The 21,231-nt window shown below is 45.8% G+C and overlaps 1 long non-coding RNA gene across 1 annotated transcript; it reads right to left on the reverse strand.

Annotated features, from left to right (window-relative positions):
- Window positions 1-4,197: 4,197 nt before the first annotated feature.
- LOC147688982 (uncharacterized) lies at window positions 4,198-7,304 on the reverse strand. Its single transcript, XR_015300583.1, has 3 exons — window positions 7,206-7,304; window positions 6,326-6,451; window positions 4,198-4,530 (listed from the first exon to the last, which is right to left on the reverse strand). It is a non-coding gene; the product is annotated as an uncharacterized LOC147688982 (long non-coding RNA).
- Window positions 7,305-21,231: the final 13,927 nt, after the last annotated feature.

The following is a 21,231-nucleotide window of genomic DNA, read 5'->3' on the forward strand; positions in this document are numbered from 1 at the left end:
GGGCTTCCTGGTGTTTGCGGGTGAGTTTCGTGGTGTGGGAGCACTGCTGGCTATATATACTTTACTTTGCAAGAGGTTTGAAGCAAATCCATGGTGGCTGAGGGGACTTAGGGCCTAGCTGCAGAGCGCGCGCGGAGTGATTTGGGAAATTTGTGAAAAAGTGACTAAGTCCCCATTTTTGTACTTTTGCTCTTTGGCTGTTTGGGGGTCTTCTACTCGTTTTCTCCTGGGTTGACGGCTCTGGGGCCATTGCTGGGAAGCTCTAATACCGGATAAAAGTGTTTTGGACCAAATCCCAGGCGGAATTTTTTTTGTGTTTTTGATGACTTGCTTGCCTTTGAGGTGCTCTTAGGGGGGGTTCCGTCTGTTTGCGGGTGAGTTTCGTGGTCTGGGAGCACTGCTGGGACACTCTAATCTTGATTGCATTTGCTTTTCAGGAAATCCGTCGTGCCAACCCCGACTTATGGCCTAGCTACGCAGCGCGTTTGGACCGAAGGCCCAGAAATATTGCAAGTATGAGATTTTGCTTTTGGCCTGTTTGGGGGTGTTATGCTTCTTGGCGGGTGGGTTGCCGGGTCTTGGGGCATTCCTGGGAAGGTCTAATACCGGGTAGAAGTGGTTGGGACAAAATCCAGGCCGATTTTTTTTGGGCTATTTCAGACATTTTGCTCTATGTAGCGTTTTCGGGGGCCTGTTTGGGGGGCTTCCTGGTGTTTGCGGGTGAGTTTCGTGGTCTGGGAGCACTGCTGGGACACTCTAATCTTGATTGCATTTGCTTTTCAGGAAATCCGTCGTGCCAACCCCGACTTATGGCCTAGCTACGCAGCGCGTTTGGACCGAAGGCCCAGAAATATTGCAAGTATGAGATTTTGCTTTTGGCCTGTTTGGGGGTGTTATGCTTCTTGGCGGGTGGGTTGCCGGGTCTTGGGGCATTCCTGGGAAGGTCTAATACCGGGTAGAAGTGGTTGGGACAAAATCCAGGCCGATTTTTTTTGGGCTATTTCAGACATTTTGCTCTATGTAGCGTTTTCGGGGGCCTGTTTGGGGGGCTTGCTGGTGTTTGCGGGTGAGTTTCGTGGTGTGGGAGCACTGCTGGCTATATATACTTTACTTTGCAAGAGGTTTGAAGCAAATCCATGGTGGCTGAGGGGACTTAGGGCCTAGCTGCAGAGCGCGCGCGGAGTGATTTGGGAAATTTGTGAAAAAGTGACTAAGTCCCCATTTTTGTACTTTTGCTCTTTGGCTGTTTGGGGGTCTTCTACTCGTTTTCTCCTGGGTTGACGGCTCTGGGGCCATTGCTGGGAAGCTCTAATACCGGATAAAAGTGTTTTGGACCAAATCCCAGGCGGAATTTTTTTTGTGTTTTTGATGACTTGCTTGCCTTTGAGGTGCTCTTAGGGGGGGTTCCGTCTGTTTGCGGGTGAGTTTCGTGGTCTGGGAGCACTGCTGGGACACTCTAATCTTGATTGCATTTGCTTTTCAGGAAATCCGTCGTGCCAACCCCGACTTATGGCCTAGCTACGCAGCGCGTTTGGACCGAAGGCCCAGAAATATTGCAAGTATGAGATTTTGCTTTTGGCCTGTTTGGGGGTGTTATGCTTCTTGGCGGGTGGGTTGCCGGGTCTTGGGGCATTCCTGGGAAGGTCTAATACCGGGTAGAAGTGGTTGGGACAAAATCCGCGCGGAAAAGCCTTTAGTTTTGGCACTTTTTGTAACTTAGGGTTCGTTAGGGTTAGCCCTAGCAGCAGGATTGCATGTGTATCGGGGTGTTCTAGATTTTTCAAACTGAGTTCTGGGGTCTTAGAGCACTCGTGAGAATGTGTAATTTTGGTTGCAAGTCATTTGAAGAAAATCCATGGTGGGAAAGGGGGGATTTGGCATAGTTAAAGAAAGCCTTTGCCACTATTCTTAACTTAGGGTTCGTTAGGGTTAGCAGTATTTCTATTGCATGTGTTTGAGTGGGGGGGATTTCGAGTCTTGGAGCGATGCTGGCTATGGCTACTTTTGCTTGGTTGCTTGCAAGTGGTTTGAATACAATCCACGGGGGGTAATGGGTAATTAGGGTACTTCGGCCTACTTTTACTTTCAAAGTAAGTTTTGTCTCCAGTTTTCTGCTAGGCCTCGTTTTTTGGGTGGGAGCACTGCTAGGAAGATCTATTTTTGTTCTAAAACACAGTTTACAGTACACCTAGCTTGAGGGGCAAGATCCGCTACATTAATTTGCCCATACTTACTTATCCTTCAAAAGGTGACTCAGAGTACGCACTTTCAAAAACATTGTACTGTCTGTCTACTAGGAAAAACAAATTGTGACTTTTTGCACTCCACAGCCTACATACCTTATATTTATTTATCAGTGGTGTTGTAATATTATATCACTTCCTGTTTTTCGTTGAATAATTACAGGCCGGGTTTCAGTCTCTGCAATGGGGAAAAAAGGATGGAGTCAGGCTTCACAGTAGCGAGCCACAATTCAGCATCAGGCAGGCAGTGGACAGGGTGTCTTCTGGTGACCAACATCGGTGGACGAAGCGTCGGCTGCAATGGAGGAGTGCCGCTAATAGGAGGATTTTTTTTCTGCGGGCAACTTACTTACCACTTCCAACAGGACCACTACAACCACATAGATACAGTATCCCTTGCCTTTTTCTCTGACTGTGACTGCATTTCTTTGCTCTCTCTCGGCTTCTACATTGATCCCTTAACACATCACTTAGTCCACTCCACTATCTGCACCACACATAGTCATTTGTAAGTGCTCCTACGTAATTCGCAAGTCGCAGCACGCCCCAGGCCGTAGAGGACTGGGATGGCCCCAATGATGAAGCATGTCACCAAGGGGCAACCCTGGTGAGTGAGGGGACACCTAGAAAAAAAGCAATTTCTCCTTTTCTATCTACTATACCTTCTGTCAGGTTACGCAGCCCCTAAGCGCCTACCGTACTATGAAACTACATTTCCCATGAGTAGGCGGGAGACTTGCAGACTATTTAGTGAGACTATATGAGAGTACCCTTGTATGTTAGGACATCACTTCACTGATGCCTGTCTTGTCTTCTCTTACAGGTATCCTTTCCCTGCTGACCCTACCTTTACCCATCCCACATTTTTTATTTTAGTTTGTTATTTTTCTCCCTCGCCTAATGCCTCGAACACCCTGTGTTTACACTTCTGGGTGTTGGTGACATTTGGAGGTGGAACCATATTTGCATCGACTGGATCACGGGGAGTAAACGTGACACCTTCCAGACCAACCCCATTGAGTGTTGTTGTGAATGGATTTATAGTGACCAGCAAGGCTCTCGGGTATCTGGCTACAGAGACCTTATGTTGAATATAGTTATCAATAATTCCACACAGGCCCTGTACTGTCGCATTCTTTCTTTCCACAGTTGTCGATGATATATTCTTACTCTGCTTGACAAAGAACCATTGCTAATGTGAAAGAACTTCAACCGAATTAGTAGTTATACTTTACCATTTGTTAGGCTACAATGTGGCACTGCTCTACTGTACTTCTGTCACCTGCTATATTCTCAGTTGTACCGTTGAATTGCTCAGGAGGACAAACCAGATTTCATTTTCTTTTTTTTCATAGGCATGCAACTGCCACTGTGTCACACCACTACTACCACCGCTATGAGGAAATTTTATCCGACCAAGATTGCCAACGTTATTCGGTGTTTCCCGTGGAGCCAGCCCTGGGCCTAGCCCTACTTTCAAACACAAATTACAGGTAAGATAAGCGTTTGGTGGTTTGGGGGTATAATGGAGTATTAGTACGAGAGACGAGAGCCTGAAGGTAGTACTACTAAAGTCCTAGGACTCTTGGATTCACTTCACTTAGTCTGTGAGAGGCACTTAGTGTTGAAAACATTTGGGCATTTACACTTAAAGGAAGAAAATGGAACTAAACTTTCAGGAAAACAGTCAACGTTAAACCCCCACCCACCAGGCAAGCAGTAAAAAACAGGTATGCTCAGATAAAGTTTGAAAAAGTATATTTATATCCCTAACAAAATAATCTCCCGCAAGACCCTCCCTAACCCCAACGATTGTCCTTCAAAAGTCCCCAAAAACCCAACTCCCAATTCCCACCCCCCAAAAGTCTCTAAAAAAGGGGCAAGGGACACTATGGGTGGATGCTGTTCACTTTTTGGGCCAGGGCATCATGCTCCTCGCGGAGCAAGGCGAGCTCCTGCTGAAGGCGGGACACCATCAGGGTGGTGCGGCGCAGGCGTGCCTTCACTGCCTTGCAGGTGCAAGGCCTGTGAGAAGCAGCTGTTGGCCTTGCTGCTCGGGGGTGGCGTTTGCCTTTGGCAGCCCGGCTCAGTCTCGGTGGACCACTGTGCTGGGTCACGGTGGCAGCCGGTGAGGCCACGGAGGACGACGTTGTCGTTGTTGTCGACCGCACACTTTCCACGTCCTCCAGGGCCACCAGCCGCCGATATTCCGCAACAGTGGCCTCGATTCTCCGTTGCCGGGCCGCTCTAGCCAGCTCCTTCCTCCTTGTTCGTTTGGAAGGAGAACCTATATGAAGAAAGAAAGACATAGTCTGTAACCAATGCTCTTTAAGATTAACTCAATCATTCAGCAGAAATGTGTGCTGCAGTACAACTAGCAACTTGCAAGCGCATTACATAACTATTGAGGCCAGTATCTATCTAACCTCACACTTCTTCATCCTTGCTCTAACATTAGTGGGAGTTTAAGGAACAAATTCTATGAGCACTGTGGACTTCCATTGGAGTCGACTATGAAAGTACACCAGTCTTATTCTTCTTCTTGTCTCTTGTTTTGGAAAATTGGTACGTTATTTTCTGCAAGCCGGCATAATGCCAGCGCGGTAAACTTGCACCCGAGAAAAAGAGACGCACGCCATGAGGAGTGACCTAGACTTGCGTTGCCGTTGCGTTACTGTACCCGTCCAGTACATGCAGGTGGTGAATCTCTTACTTTTCTATTACGGGTGGCACTGAGAATACTCTGTTACAACTCAAGGGCTACTGCTTAATTAATTTAACTTTCACCCTACAGTGGAAATGAGTACTAGAAATGGAAAATTGAAGAAGATAAATAATCTGATTATCTATCACTTCACATGGGATGTTTTTGCTTATATATGGGATGACTTTAGGTGCTTTGCTTTTTATTGAGTGACAGGCAGTGATACATCCACACATGAATGACTGAGTACTACTAAACTTATTAAGAGAGGTAGGGAGTGGCCACCATAATAACCGGATCTATGCAGTGCTTGCAATACAAACTACTGCTACTATTTATGGTAGTATTTGGACAAAATTAAAAGTTCTTTTCCTTGCCTTTCCTACACTGGAACGGACGTGCGGGTGCAGTGTTAGTGTTACATGCTCTTCAAAGTTACACTTAGTTCATCCACTGACCGTCTACTCTCTCTAGATCATGGGTACTCACAAACTTTCTCTCAGGGGCTACATTTACAGTGTAGTTTGGGGCCGAGGGCCGCACTGGTGGGGGCGGAGTCAGAGGGGGCGGGGCTAAAGCAAAACGATAACTTGTGACCATGAGGTTGCACACAGGTCCCTGCAGCAGATGCCCTCATCCACTGAGCCACCAGACCCAGCATTTACATACATCTCTCTCCCTCCTGCTGTCCCTCCTGCCCTCCCTCCATCTCTCTCTCCCTCCTGCCCTCCCTCTCCCTCTGTCATCTCACTGTGTGTGTGTCTATCTGTGTCAGCCTTCAGCCCGGGTTGAGACCGCTTCCTCAACGCGCACACACAGACAACAACACCAAAGTACTTAACAGGTCTTTAAAAGACCATTAACATATTATTGAGGCTTTGTTTGTTTTAGCGCCCCTGCTTCTCCACCCTGACAATCACTGCTTGCCCGGCCCCACAGAGCAGAGGCTTAGTTCTATTTCACCTCTTTGTGGCCTTGCATCTCCACTCTGCTCTGTGGGGGCCGGGGGAGCAGTGATTGTCAGAGTGGAGATGCAGGGGCGCTAACAGGTGAAATACAAAAAAGCCTCTGCTCTGTGGGGGCCGGGGGAGCAGTGATTGTCTGCAAGGTCAGCGCACCGCCAACGAAGGCTTGCCGGGCCACCACCGGCCCGCGGGCCGTACTAGGAGTACCCCTGCTCTAGATACACATATGCTATCTAAGAGTCAGATAGTAGCATGATCCAGGTATATGGACACATACAGTTTCTGTGTCACCCACCCAGGCTGTTGTCCTTCCACCCATCATTGCTTCATCATTCACCCAGCCATGCATCTCATATTCTTGCCTTCCCAGCTAGTCTTCAATCTCAATAAGTAAGGAATATATAAGAGCTTACCTCTGGCCGCCACCACCGTCTCAACTCTCACATCCGGCGCCGCCGCCTCCTCCCCTGATGATGAATTGCCCTCCGCCTCCGTGTCGAGCACCACCACCACACTGGCCCCGCCACCAGATGTTCCACCTACAAAGTACATTTAAGAATCTTAGAATAAAGCACTCACTAGTCACTAGTATTTGGTCTAGGAATGAAGACATGTGAAAACAATGTAATTTGTGACTGTCTACGTTAAAGTTAAAAAAAATGTCCCTTTTTCCAGGGAAGGTTGTCTTGCTGCACTTTTTGGCACAACTGATGAAGGCTGATTTTTTAACACGCACCATTTTTCTCCACACAGACAGAAGATGGACTTCTAACAACAAGATCAAGTTGAAACCAGGTGAGAGCTCGGCTCGACCACAAGAAATGTCTTCAATTAATCGTCAGCACTAACCACTTTTCCATTATCAGTTAAACGTTTAGTTTTATTATGACTTCATTTTAATAAATGTGTTTACTTTTAATAAAGCTTTTAAATTTAAATACAATCTGTGTTTTTTGGTCCTCCAGACTAGAGTGACTGAACGAAAGGTTTTGCAATTTTTGCAAGCATGAGTCCAGATAGAACACTTCAAAAGACATTATGGACAATCCCAGAGGACTGCACTAAGTTGATAGAGCTATTGCTGACTAGAATCATGGGAGTTTCGCCAACCGTGCAATCTTAGTTAGCTACACAGACAGACTAATAAGAATAATCTAGTAATACCACAGGGAGTCATAGTAGAGGCAGGATAAGAATTTAGATACAGTCTACAAGAAGAGCAAAGACAATTTTGAAAAAATTCAAATGAGGAACGCTAGGAAAAATAGGTACTAGTCTAAAATGAAAACTTACTGGGGCCAGCAGAGGAGCCCTCGCCTGCCCGATCCTGGCCCTGTTGATGAACAGCATCCGCCGCCTGCTGCTCCTGTGTCCTCCTCTCGCCCCTGGGGGGAGCTGACGTACAACATGAAAGAAAGAACAGAAAACATGGATGATTGTTGCTTGTCAATGTCAACCAAATCAAACATTTCAAAAGAACAATAACAAAATATTTCCGCGAAATTATATTGATTATGGTTACTTTTTATTTATTTGCGGACCTGTGACTTCGAAAGTCACGTAACTCACTAAACAAAGTACTGAAACGTTCACCTAGGACTGGCAGGCAGCAGTCCGCAGGCAAGACGCAAAGTGACAGACAAACTCCATTGTGATTTCAGTCAGATCAGTGACAACACTAACAGTTGCCTGCTACATTACCAGTCATTTAAATAGTCAAACTATCAATCCACCGCCACTATTTTTCTTATTGTCAGGGTTACAAAGGAAGGGGCAGATTTAAGCCCTTGCGGCTCTTTTGCGCCGTTCTTGCGTGACTTTTGTGACGCAGCAGCTAAACAAAAAAGGGCGCCATGGTGCGGCGTATAATATTATAACAACGTGACGCATTTGGGAGATGCATCCCGTTATAAAGCCCTGCGCCATCAGGGGGCGTTCCGGCGCAAGGGAGGGCATTCCTGCGCTGGAACACATCCTAATAGTGGCTGAGGGAAATCTACAAAATATCAATCAGTCACCTTTAGGACAATGATGCGTCACACAAACCCTGCACCTGCTTGAAGCAGACGTACGGCTTGACCCAGCATTGGGGAGATAGGGTACCCCAGAGCATTGATGGAGCTGCGCCATCGTTGCGACGCAACTCCAGCAGTAAAGCTTCGGTGACGTTTTGGGCCCATGGGGAGCCGCATTGCAAATACGGCGCACCATGTTTGGTGGTGGTAGCGGGCCGCACAATTAATGGCGCATCCCTGCTACTTTGCAGGGATGCGACGGTAATTGCAATTCTGCCCCTTAGGGGCATACTTACTTACGCGTTCTGGCGCATCTCCAGAGATGCGCCAGATCAAATGCGTCACGCAAAACTACCCTTGCGACACGGCAGATGTGCCTCATTTACAATGCGGCGCGCCCTGGCGCAAGGGTAGGCACTTGCGTGACGCATCTCGTCACGTAAGAGCGGCGCATCGCTGGAGTCACGTCGCCAACGCAATGCAACTCCAGTAATGCTCAGGGCCACCCAATACTTTACATGCTGTGTCAGTCCTTTCGCCTGCTTCGAGCAGACATAAGGAATTGAATTGACGTAGCAGCGTCGCAGAAGTGCCTGCGTTAAATCTTGTAGATTTCACGCAGGCAATTTTGCGAGGCGCACAGCCGCTGGACCGCCCACCCTGCGTACTAGGAACGCACCCATTGTGGTGCAGGCCCATGGCTTTATAACGTGACGCATCTCCCTAGATGCGTCATGCTGTAAATGACTTGCAGGGATGCGGCACGTTTACGCCGCTGTTGCGTCACGCAAGGCAACGTAAACGTGGCGCAAGGGGCTTGTAAATGTAATCTGCCCCCTAGTGTCTAGCATTACGCAGTTCTGTTAAGTACACTCATACATAATAGTTACTCAGGCCAATGAGACCACGAAATAGAAAACAAATAAGCATAGTAGCAACCCCACTGAGAAGGAGAGCAGTGCACCTGAAATGCACAGAAGATTTTGAAATATAATTTAACTACAATGTAATCGTCATCAGCGGCATTATTGGCTTGCTCCATGTAAAAAACAAATATTTGCAATACAACAACACAGAGCAGGAGAAAACATCATAGTAGTGAGTGATTAAATGCCAATGGCTACTACTACTCACCAAGCCCGGGGATCTCCAAGCCGAGCTGGTCCAGCAGGTCGCGCTCGCGGTCCAGGAGGTCCGTCCAGCGATGGGTGACCTGGCTGTAGGTGCGCTGGACCCCGTAGAGGTGGGATATGGCCCAGCACACCTTCTCCCACCGCTTCCGGCGCTCCCGCATGTTATAGCCGCCGGCCGCGATCCTGCCGCCTCCCGCGATGGTCCTGGGCAGGCGGCGCTGGACGAAGTAGACCAGCGCGCCCACTTCCTCCGGGCTGAATATCTCCCGGCGCGTCACCTGCTCCCCCCTCGATCTCACGCCTGCTGTCCTGCCACTGGGTCCAGCACTACTCCCCGCCGCCGCTGCGGCCCTCAAGTGCCTGGGCAGCTTCACGGCGCCTGGCTTGACCATGGTCTGGGCAGGTAAGGTAGGAAGAAGTAGAAAATTAAGAAAGAATAGGATAGGGAAGAAGAAAAGAAAAGAGTTTACAAAAGTAGTTTAAAAGTAAAGAAAAATAGCAGAAAAGACAAAAATATACAGCTAGGAAAAGAGAGGGATAGATAAGAAGCAAAATCGTAAAAAAAAAACTGAAAACAAGCAAAGGATGGGAAAGATATCAAGAGGATTAAACACCATGCCCAGACACAGGAAATGAATGAAAAACAAGATGGCCGGCGCCCGTTTCCGAGCGCGAAAGTCAGTTCGCGCGAGATTTTCCTCGCGATCTCGTGCGAACCTCTAGATTTCCCGCGCGATCTCGTGCGAACCTCTACTCGCAATGCGCTTACTGCGCGAGATTATACATAGCGGGCGGAAACGGAAATACGTCACGCAAACAAAATGGCCGCGCCCGTACTCGACCTTGGGGTAAATTCGCGTGTTGCGCTGCAAGCGGCTCGCGAATACTGCAAAAAAACTCGCGAAACAACAAGCCGCAAAAAAATAAAATGCTCATTCGCACGAATTGGCGGCTTCCGCGGTCGGTTTCGCACGACGCCGCGCCCCGCGAATAGCGCGAAAAAAACCGCAAAACGATTTCAGCAAAAGCAAAAGCAATGAGCAGGTGCAAAAGGTCAACCTCATGATTTGTAACGATTCTTTGTATTGCTTCCTGAGGGGGCCCTCCAGAATTCGGTTGCCTGCTTGCAACTATTGTGTGACCCTGCTCTGACCTTAACTGTATGCCACAAAGGTCCTGATTTACAGCTAAAGGAGCAGACAAGCAGGTGCCAGGCTGGAACTTTAAATTCTTTCAGTGACACATTAATTAGCCCCTAATTCATTATTGTCAGTTGGGGCAGGGCAGGTGTTGTAACTAATTTTGCAACAATGAAAGCACTTAGCAAGTGCAAAAGATCACTAATCAGGGCGCACTAAGGAAGCAGGTGCCAGCTAAAAAAATATTCTGTGACACATTAATCAGCCCCAAATTAATTCAGGTCACTTGAGGCAGGGAAGGTGTGCTTTGCTTTGCCGAAAATAATGTACACTGGACAACCAGAGGGTGTGGTGATGAAACAGAGGGTGGCATGGGTGGGCCAGAGGGTGGCATGAGTAGTCAGAGAGTGGCAGTGGTGACAGAGAGTGGCAGTGATGAAGAAGAGTGTCCCAAACAGGCTGGACATGTAGAAACAACAAGTTCGCAAAACTTGCGACCCGACAGGTAAGTTCGCAAATTGCGAAATTGTAAAAACCCTCGCGAACTGGCAGAAACACGGGCGAACACAAAAAAAAAAAAATCCGCAAATTCGCGGGAATTCGCGGATTTTGCGGATTGCGAATCCGCAAATCCGCAAAATTCGCGAACGCGAGATCCGCAAAATTCGCCCATGCCTAATATATACTCCATATCCACTCTCTCATTTATCCCAAACCCCATACCACTACTATGATCGCCAAAATAACCCTTTCTAGACTCTCTCCGGCTCTACCCCTCCTTGCATCATCTGACACCTCTTTTTACTACACCGATCCCCTAAAACAAACATTTCTAAACTCTGCCCTCTGACTCCTCCCCTCCAAAACTAATTTTTACTCATCCAAAAGCCTCTTCCTACTGCTAAGACCTAAAAAAAAAAACAACAAAAAAAACCTTTAACTCTTTTATCCCTCCACTATCCTTTTCAATCAAAATAACAGACTACCATGATCACTTCTCAAGTTCCATATTCAACTATACTAATATACTGCCCAAATAACTGAATAACATATCTACTACTCAAATTACTTCATATTTATACTATACTAATTTTCAACACTAATCCTTTATGGGTTCTGGAGTGGCGTGCTACTCGCCAGAAAAGGGCTTCAACGCTCATCAGGGGTAGCAAGTGCTATATGAATGCAAATCTTTCTTCCCCTTTTATCCCTCCGCTATCCATCTCACTCCAAGTAACAGACTAATATCCACCACTGAAATTACCTCATATTTCACCATATTAATTCACCACTAATCCTTTATAGGCTTCCTGAATAGTGTGCGTCAACAAGTGATAAATAAATACAAACCTTTGTCCTCCTCTATCCTTCTGCTATCATTCCAAATCCAAATAACTGACTAACCTATCCACCACTTAAAATGTGCTTGCATGTTTCACTATACTAATTCAACACTAATCCTCTATGGGTCCCGGAGTAGCGTGCTACCCGCCGAAAAAGCGCTTCGACGCCTCGTCAGGGGTAGTAGGCTATATAAATGCAATTACAATACAATACAATACAATGCATTGTAAATACATCACTAACAAGGCGATAGTTTTCGGCGATTAGCTACATTAAGAAAACTGCTGCTAACTAACGCTAATGCTAGTTAGCGGCAGTTCTTGTAAATATACCCCTGAGTTCTTGATTCTAGTAGTACTCCTACTGCAGGATTGTGTCATTCTGAATTTCATTTTAAAGGAAAAACACTGGATCCACCATACTTTTTACTTTTGCTGCAAGGTAAGAGGAGCTGGCAGTGTGTAATACCTAGTAGGTGATGCATACCATATTTACAAAACTCATGTCTTCTGTGGTTAGCCACTGAAGAGTAAGTAGCACAGGGCTGATGTAATCAAATCTCTTGGTTTCAGAGATGAAGCATGCTGAGACATGTACAAAACCTTTAGTCATACTCAATGAGTAACAGCACTAAGTATTAGACAATAGTGTTGAGGAAAGATGCAGGGATGAACTAGTGAATTCTCCAAAGAAGATTAATCTGAAATCACACTCTCTTGGCGGCAGTGTTGATCGGTGCTTGTAGGTAGAGTTTACTTTCAAGAAAGAATCGTAGGAATTTGGAATTGTCGATTATGTTCAGTTTGTCATTAAGGATACCTCAAGTGTCGATTTAGGAATTGACTAATGAAGTCAGTTGTGCTAATAAGATAAGTAGAAATTGTTTTTGAAATGGTAAGAAGTCATGCAAGCCAAAGCTGTTTGCAGTATTTTGGCAAGAATTATAACATCATTGGGTGACGAGAACGTGAGCAATATCTGCGTATTTTCCAAATATTGATTTTAATGGAACCCTAGGTTTTTGAGTGGGACTCCAAGGGATTCACTGTAAAGGTTGAAAATAGTAGTAGAACCTAAGGGAAGGGGCAACTTACTTCAGCACAAACGGGCTGGAAAGGAAATAATAAATGTTGAAGTGCTGTGATTGAGTTGAATGTTGCCTTTAAAGAACTACACCATCTATACTCAAGTGTTCTTTGAGTATCCTAAACAGCATGGAGGGATTCCATATCATATGCAGCTGATAAGTCCAGAAGCACAAGTAGACAATAATTTCCAGAATAAGCATTTGAAGTGCATCATCAGCAACCGAGCATAGTGGTTTCTGTGCTGAAACCGCTCCTCAAGCCTCATTTGTACTCATGAAGAGGCTCATTGGCAGCGATGTCCTGGGTACGTTGTGCCACAACATAACTTTCAAGCACATTTTCAAGACTTGGGAGGACAGAGACAAGGGGAAAATGATTGCGACCACCTGTGTCAACTGCGGATGTTTTTTAGAAGAGGTGACAGGAGGCCAATTTTGAGGTGGTTTGAGAACATTCCTTTTCAAAGAGAAAGATTCACCAACTCTGTTCAGTGAGGCAGAATTTGGTAAGCACAATACTTGGGAATGCTCCCAGGAACCAAGTCAGTGAAGTAGTTCAAAGGTTAAACTTAGTTATGGTTTTTAGAAATACGTGTCTGCAGACTTGATCGAATAAGAGTCAACTAGCTTTGTATTTACCCTTAAATGACAGGCTTTTTCAGAAGTCTTGCAGGTGAGGCAGAGAATGTTAAATAGATTGAACTTTAGTGGCAAATATTTTAACCAAGCCTTTGGATTTAGCAATGGGTGCATCAAATCAAAAGAAGGCAGGCGGTTTATTCACCATTCTGACTCTATCAAATAGTTATTTAGGAAAATTATTTTCAGAAATGATGGGAGATTTAAAATGAGGGGTTAATTGCTTTAATTTGTTATTCAATGCTTCAAGACACTTCCTTTCCTCAAAGAGATCTTTGGTGAACCAAGGAAAAGAGGTTTATGCTTGGGCATCAAGAAGGTCAGCTATGCATTCATTGAAGAGATGTTAACATGGAGCTGGAGATGTTAACATAAGTGGAGGGGTTAACATGTTAACATTGTAATGATAACTAATGGGGAGCAGGTTGTTAGGAGCAAGTGCCGCCAAATCGTTAAAGTTAACTTTTTAATCACACAAAAAGAGGATCTGTATTTAGTTTTTTGTCCAAAGGATTCATTGTGCGTTTATACTAGTCAATCAATCAATCCATCAATAAATCAATCACTCAATCAATCACTCAGTAGATTTGTAGAGTACTTCTTCTCACCTGTAAGGGTATCCAGGTGCTGATAGGGTCCAGTTGATTAGCCGAATAGCTAGGCCTTCAGGGACTAGTGACTAGTGAGAAAGTGAGTTTGGGATGTTCAGTACAATCAACAGGGATTGGCCCATCACTAGTTACAGGCCCGCTTGTAGCACTGGTGGTGCCCAGTGTGACAATCTTTGCTGGTGCCTTCTCATGGCCTCCTTTCCACATATTCTCTCACTGCCACTCTCCAATTAATTTAATTTAATAATTAGTGCTACACATACGAATGTAGGTTCTCAGAGTACTTTACATCAGACACACATTATACAGAGGCAATGAATCATATCATATGTGCATTAATCAATGTGCAGTCTTCGACCTGTTAGCCTTAGAGTGGTATTCCTCCTAGCTTTCTGCTTTCCTGCTCCACTTTTCTGACCTTGTTGTTGCTTGCATTAGGACTCTGTGCACGTTACCACTGCTAATCAGTGCTAAAGTGCTTGTGCTCTCCCCTCTAAACATGATAATATTGGTGTATCCCCAATTTCCATATTTAATTCACTTGTAAGTCCCCAGTAAAGTGGCACTATTTGTGCCTCGGGCTTGTAAATTAAATACTAACAGTGGGCCTGCAGCACTGATTGTCCCACCCACTTAAGTAGTCCTTTAACCATGCAGGGGCTGGGTTTGCAGTTTTAAACTGCCATTTTGACCTGGTAAAATAAACCTATTGCCAGTCCCAAACCTTACTTTTTAATACATATAGTGAATAGTGAATAGTGAAAAAATACTTCATATAAATGTACAATGGAGATTCAAATCTATACAATCGATATATACGTATATACACAGTTATTCTTTCCAAAGCCGTTCTTGACAAATTTCTAGGGATTTTCCAATGTCAACTTACACTCTGCGGCTGATCCCGGGACCCCTGTGCCAATGATCATTCCAGACATTCATTGAAAACGGATTCTACGGCCAATGGGCCACAGTCCTTACAGGCGATTCAACACGACCTGCTATTCAATTCAACACCCCTGAGAAGTGTGGCTCAGGGGTTGAGGCGGCAGACCCGGAAGCTGAGATCGGCCCTGGACCAGGGTTCAATTCCCCGCCTCGGCGGGTCTTGGGCTCAAAAATTCCACGGACTCGAGAATTCTCGCTCCGGTGCCTTCTCGACTCACGGGTTCACACTCTGCGACTCTGGGCAATAGCTTGCTTAATCTCCACAACGGCCCCTCGCGGCGGGATGCCTGGCTTTCACCTTGTGGATACCCTGCCGGGGTTATCTCACAGGGGAATACCAGGACGGGTTCCCTAAGCAAGCGCCGGGAAACCCTTTGTGGGTAGCTGTGCGCTATATAAGCTCAAATACATTTACAATTGGACTGCTGTGCAACACACCTTTGTCTTGCGAAAGACCCGCCGCGACTTTAGACACAAGCGCAGAAGGGTTGAAACGTCGACACCCCACAACAGGCCTTTGACATCTAGGATTTTAAATACTTAAAGAAACATTGGAAAATCCCTAGAAATTTGTCAAGAACGGCTTTGGAAAGAATAACTGTGTATATACGTATATATTGATTGTATAGATTTGAATCTCCATTGTACATATATATGAAGTCTTTTTTCACAATTCACTATTCACTATTGTCACATTTTTGCACATGAATTCACTTGGACAGTCTTTTTGTTTGTACTCATGAAATAACTAAATCACTTTAATTCATAAAAATATGGAAATGCAATGAATAAGACCTTGAGTCATTAATTGTGAGGTTCTGAATTGTGTTGTCATAAGAGGGGGCTCCTCCAATAGAGTCAGGAATATTCTAAATCACTTTTGGTTTTTCACCTGACAGAACCATTTGTTTTATTAACCATTAATTACCCAGGTTCTGAGGGACACAGGGTTACCCCTTTTTCTTTAAATACTTTTAGAAAGATGACATCTTCTTGCCTTCGCCATTTAGTGCCTGCAGCCTGTCTCTGGTCACATGACTGGGTGTTGTTGGCAGTTGGGCTTTGTATATTCCTCCTAGACAGCCACACGCAAAGGGAGCTTAGGTGTGACTAGATATGCCATCACTGGCAGGGTGGGAGGGAGAAGCTGGACACAGCCTCACTTACACCTGAATAGGCTGTGTTCTGTCTCCACACAAAGGGCCTAACAACCTTGTATTGTCATTCGAGCCAGTTTGGAGCCAGGGCAAGTGGAGGCGATGAATTCCTTGCATTTCAAAGCCGCTTTCTAGACGCCTCTCCAACGTACCAGAACCATGGCACCAAGGTATAAAAGACAGACCTCAGACACCACCACTTCAGTACACTTCTGGACTTGTGCATAAGATGCCAGAAAAAAGGACTGCTGTGCTGCTGAAGGACAGCCACCCTTGTGGACTGCACTCTGCTGGACTCCTGCTTTGCTGGGCTTACCTGCTGCCTTGCCGTCCTCTTGCCTGGGTGAGAAAGATTGGACCTGCATCAGTTGAACCCAAACCCCAGAGTGATTCCAAGGGCACCTTGGTTGGCCTCCTGAACTGACACCTCAGGGATATAACAGGCTTCCAACAACTTTGCATGTGCACCAGGAATCTGCCATCTGTGGTCTACCATGCCAAGTGGTGCCACCCCAGTCCTGGACACTTGGAACTGGGCAAAGGGTCTGTGCCAGCCCCTGTAGATCCAGAAGAACTGATTCATTGTGTGGGTTGGACCCATCGCATGGTCTGCCTGGATGAATGATTGCTTCCTGCCTGCTGTCCACAGAACTTGTCCACCTCAGTGGGATTGCTGTAAATATTTTGACATCCATTAGCTTCAACACGCAGACATGCCGGGTAGAGCATACTGTACTTCAGGCCCTTCTTGCTAAGAGTGTCCATGATGTCAGTGAATTTGAGCATGGCCTCCTGTACAGCCAGCGTAAAATCGGGGAAGAGAGATATGGTTGAGCCCTGATATTCAAGAGGGTGGTGCTCACCAGCCAGGAGGAGCACAGTTTCACAGTTCCAATTATTAAGGAGTCTGAGTATAATCAGACCAGGAGTGGCTCCAACAGGATTGCGGGGGCCTAAGGAGCAATGTGCTCGCTCCACCATCAATGTGTCTGTAAAGAACTGTTGACCAAAGAGTTAAACCAGCAGCTTGTCAACAAAATGATCTGGATGGCCTACGTTTTATGGTCTCAGCTATTCCCATAATGCATAGGTTATTGTGCTGGGATCTGGCCTCAAAGTCTACATTCTTCGCCACAGCGGTGTTGGGAAGGCGTTCCACTTTCTCCAGATGCTTTGCTTTATTGGAGGCACCATCCTCCATATCCGAAATCCTTTGCTCCGTACCATCTAAGTGGGTGGTATGGTGGTCGAGGCGCTCCCTCAGGCAGTCCAGGTGACCGTTGAGTGAGTTCAGGCATGTGTCAATGGACTGGAAGCTAGCCTGCAGCTCTGCCATGATGGCCGAAGCGCCATCAGAAGACAGTGTGGTAGGGTCAGAGCGGGGAGGAACCTCAGTGTCTGACAAGGAGTGTTGGTGCCTGGGCCCACATACTGGGTCAATGGTTAGTCCTTTTTGCTTGGGTTCTCCCCAACCCATGATTGCAGAGGATGGATCAACAGGCAGCATAGTATTTAAGACACATATAGCCAAGCTGCAGTCCAAGTAGTAGCTGTGCTTCAGGAGGATAGACAAAGTTAGCCGGATGATAAGGCAGCAGCCATAGGTTTGCTGTGCAGCGGAACTGTGGCTTACCAGGGATTGTGGGGTCCCAGGAGAAGGTCCAAGGCCACCAATATCAGCATGTGAAAGAAGAGTAGCAGGAGCTGTAGAGTGAGGGGAGCCCTATCAGTAACCCCTATGTAGTGAAGGGCCCCCAAATCAAGCACACAGGTAAGAAAATAGCTCCAAGGGGGCAGCATTGAAAGCCAAACAGCCGCAAATATGTGTAGCAGAGTCGGCCTGTAGATTGCTCCAGCGCAGACTCACTACTTGTGCTGTGCGGCACCGGCAACAGAATGATCCATAGTGGGCCGCAATATGCAACATGAGCACTAGGGCACCACCGGCAGCAATGTAATGGCAGTGCTGATTCCCGTAACACTGCACCAGGCTGCTCACACCTCAGCCCCGCCCTCAGGCTTACCCCCGACACATATCGTTGTGTGGCCTCCAAGGGCCGTCTCAGGCAGCGCTAGGCTGCAAGCAGTGCAGATGATAGAGTGGCAGAACTGGAGCGGGAGACACCAACCGGTGCGGGAGGCCTACCCACTACAACTCCATTGGTGAGGAGGCATTTCAGGAAAGGATGGCAGCTGAAACTGATGAAGATGGCCACAGCGGGGCACTCAATGCCATGTTGCCATCTCATCTGCCGGCTAGGCCAGCATGGACAGTGCTTAATTTGAGTCGGTGGGTTCACATGCTTGGCACTGGCACTTAATTGTCAACATGGGCTCTTATGACAGTTTGCCACATGGTGGTGCTGTTTGTCTGATTTAGAGTGAGCACAGCAACAGTTGTTTAATAATTCAATACAAATAAAAAATGAGTAATACCTACCACCCAAGCCATTCTTATATCTTTGAGGGCTTGAAATAGTCTGAACTTTCACACTTATAGAAGTGTGATGGTTAGTAGCTGGGTGTGGACTATTCTTGGCACTGCTGACAGGCTGATGGGTGATGCAAGCTGCAGTGGCCTCCCGACGAGGCAGCTGGCACTTATTTTTTTTACAAATTAAGAACTGGTTACGAATAAAAGAACGCAGTACTCATTTTTAATAAATGGCTTTTATAAGCAGTTTATTCAGGCATGTATTTAGTGGTTCATACAAAAAGCAGCGGGAATGTAATATTTACTGCACTCTCTCTCCCACACCCCATTCATACTTACAGACTTCAATGAAATGCTTCAAAGAGAATTATGGTGTTTTACTTGTTTTCAAAATAGGCTGCAGGGAAAAAATACTGATAATGTGAACAGAAAGCAGCAGAAGATGAAAGAAACATTTTCCCAAAGGTCATCAGACCTAGAGAAGAACAGCTAAATAAAGCTTGTTTTTTTAGGTTCTCAGTTGCAATGTGATTTTTATGACATCACTTCATGGAAGATAAGCCTGCCGGCATTGTTTTTCAGTTTCCTCTAATGTAATTAAGAGGATAGTATTAGCATTTTGGCTTGCGAATTCAGACATGATAATTGAAATATTTTATGCTAAGAATAGCTCTGACAGCTGGCTTAATTACAGCAACAATTGCTGCTTTGGATGGGGCAACATCAGGTTCATTTGGACGAGCGTCTGTGTGCGCGTTTTGCAGATGTCTGCTGTTATTGTGACTTACTGTGATTATTGGCACATAATACATACCCAGCATTTAATTTGTGAAAACATACTGGCCCAGATTTACTAACATTTCGTGTCTGGGTTGCCTCACTTTTTCAAAGCAGCCTCAACGAAAAATATATTTCTGGATTTACTAACAGCCTGATTCATCATGCAGAATTGCGCTCGCAAAGGGCCCGATTCTGAGAACCTGGCCCTTTGCGAGTGCAATTTTTGCATTTGGGATTCATCATCCCAAATGCAAAAATCGGTGATAGCGAATTCGCTATTTTGCAAGGAATTACATTTAAGGAATCTCTATTTGAGATTCCTCAAATGCAATTCATCATCCATTTTTAAATAGCGAATTCGCAATTTCGGCCCGCTATTTACAGCGAGGTCAAACCTCGTGGTAAATAACGAAAACTTTTTTAAGTTGCATGTTGCACACACACATGTCCTTTGGACATGTGTGTGCGCAACACCTGTTTAATTTTGCATTTAAGGGGTGCTACAGGGTGTCCTTTGGACACCCCTGGCACCCTTTAAATCGCTATCTTATTTGCGATTAGCAAATTGCTAATCGCAAATAAGGAATACTCCCCATTCATTCCTATGGGCCTTTTGGCCCATAGGAATGAATGGGGAGTTATTCCTTATTTACGATTAGCAATTTGCTAATCGCAAATAAGGAATATGTAGGAATCGCATTTTTTTTTGCGATTCCTACATGAATCCCGTTCATGCGTTTTGCGAGCCTGTAATAGCGATTCCTTATGAATCGCTATTATAGACTTGCAAAACGGGTCGTTGATGAATCAGGCTGTAAGCCACGAGAAGCCCAACCGGCATGGCTGTGAGTGCCTTAGTAAAGAAAAGGCGACACAACACAGCGTATAGTGCTGCCTTGCATTACTTTGCGTCAGTGTGGAGTTCAATGGGCGGAGCAAGTGCGTTCCTATGAATACACCATGGATTTTGTTTGATGCAAAAGCAAGATTTACTGAGGGCAGGAGACCTGGGGTTGTGCCAAAAATGTGCATTTACCTGAGGTTGGCATGACTCCTTGTTATTTCCTTTTTGCATGCATGCGGTGCCAGCGCTAGTGGACAGCAGTTGTCCCTCATATCTGAGAAGATATAGAACAGGACTGCAGTCTCCCTTTCAAGTAAAGCGAGGCAGCAATTTCACTTGCTCCATGGCATTATGAGAAATGTTTGTCAATCCGGACCTATGTGCCTGAGACACATGCAAGGGCCTGTATGTAGTGAAGGGGCCTTTAATGAGTACTGGGCTGTAGGGCTATAACGATAATAGAACATTGCAACTATTGAGGGTGGAAAATTGAAATTCAATATTAAATAGGAGAAACAAACATTGAAATGTTGATGCAGAGTGCACACATAAGTCCCTTTTGACCATTTAATATGTAAAAGAGTTCTCAGTATTGCATAGTTCAAACACTACTTTGTTCAAAGTCAAATCATGATAAGCATTGATAAAAAGTCAGTTAGTTTTGTCTTGATAAATTAGTTCAGGTCTAGCCGAGCACTGGTTAGGGGTGTCAGTGAGCATCCTCGCCGCACAATTTTGTATGACCTGCATTCCTTTGGGGCACCTAAATAAAAAACATTTCCATAATCCAATCTGGACAAAATCAGGGCCTGAATCACTCATATTTTTGCTATCGGAGGTAGGAGGGGGAGGTGTAGGATTTTATGGATAATTCTCAATAGGCCGTAGCATAAAGCGTCCGTCTTCCTCGCCTCTGCTTTAAAGGTTAGATTGTGGTCAAGCCAGATTCCAAGGCTTTCGATGTCTGTTTTGGGGATCGGTACCGGGCCCATGGAGGACGGCTTCAGATTTTTTGGGAATGCACTTAATGAGTTACCAAGGATCATGAGCGCTGTTTTCTCCCCGTTGAGTTTCAGGTGGGAGAGACTCATCCATTTTACGACTTCCTGCAAGCAGGAAGGGAGACCATTGGTCAGTTGGCTAGGATGGCTCAGAGCTACAACCAACTGTGTGTCGTGGGCGTTTGTT

The sequence above is a fragment of the Lissotriton vulgaris genome, chromosome 10 (assembly GCF_964263255.1).
Source record: "Lissotriton vulgaris chromosome 10, aLisVul1.2, whole genome shotgun sequence".
Classification (NCBI taxonomy): domain Eukaryota; kingdom Metazoa; phylum Chordata; class Amphibia; order Caudata; family Salamandridae; genus Lissotriton; species Lissotriton vulgaris.